Source organism: Lupinus angustifolius, chromosome LG03, assembly GCF_001865875.1.
Source record: "Lupinus angustifolius cultivar Tanjil chromosome LG03, LupAngTanjil_v1.0, whole genome shotgun sequence".
In the NCBI taxonomy this organism is placed as follows: Eukaryota; Viridiplantae; Streptophyta; class Magnoliopsida; order Fabales; family Fabaceae; genus Lupinus; species Lupinus angustifolius.
This window is the reverse complement of record NC_032011.1, coordinates 12806535-12807738: the sequence shown is the minus strand read 5'-3', so window position 1 is coordinate 12807738 and position 1204 is coordinate 12806535.

The window sequence follows — 1204 nt, the reverse complement described above, 5'->3', positions numbered from 1 at the left end:
TTGACACCTTCATGCTTGAAAATGGATATTCCAGAAGTGAACATGATAGTTGCGTCTACTACAAGAAGCTTGCAAATAAGTCATTCATATATTTGTTTTTATATGTTGATGACATGTTGATCGCATGTAAGAACATGTCAGAAATTAGAAACTTGAAAGCTCAATTGAGCTCAGAGTTTGAAATTAAGGACTTGGGAGCTGGAAAGAAAATTCTGGGAATGGAGATTCAGAGGGATAGAAAAGAGGGGACACTTTTTATGTCACAAAAGAAGTACATTGAGAAAGTGTTGGAACGTTTTGGCATGCAAAATGCTAAACCAGTCACTACTCCATTCACGACTTATTTCAAACTTTCAATAGCCTTGTGTCCACAAATTGGGAATGAAAAAGAGATGTCAAGTGTACCTTATGCTAGTGCAGTTGGCAGTCTCATTTATGTCATGGTGTGCACTAGACCAGATATTTCTCATGCAGTAAGCAGATATATGACAAATCTTGGTAAAGTTCACTGGAAGGCTGTGAAGTGGATTATGCGCTACCTTAAAGGTACCACAAATATAGGACTTTTGTATGGTAAAGTCAAAGATGTTGGAAACAAGATCACTGGATATGTTGACTTGGATTATGCTGGATATCTAGATAAGCGAAGATCGCTCACCGGATATGTCTTTACACTGTGTGGTTGTACTATTAGTTGGAAAGCAACACTACAATCAATTGTTGCTTTGTCTACAACTGAAGAAGAGTACATCACAGTAACAAAAGCGGTAAAGGAAGCCATTTGGGAGAAAGGTCTAATTGAAGAGTTGTGTATACAACTCGAAGAAACAACCATCTATTGTGATAGTCAAAGTAGACATCTGATAAAGAATCTAATGTATCATGAAAGAACTAAGCATATTGATGTTCGGATGCACTTTATCAGAGACATAGTGGAGAGAGGATTTGTTAGAGTGGAGAAAATACTCACTGCAAATAATCTGGCGGACATGATGACGAAGCCAATTCCAACTATCAAGTTCAGACATTGTCTAGACTTGATTAATATTCAGAATCTCTAGTGAGCATGAAGAAGAGTAGCAGAATAATAACTATGATAGTCTTTTAGCCAAGGTGGAGATTTATTGAATATTGGCTAAAAGAAAAAGATGATGAAAAGATTTTCTTGAGTCAGGGAAAAAAGAAGTGGTTAAAGATCATCTTG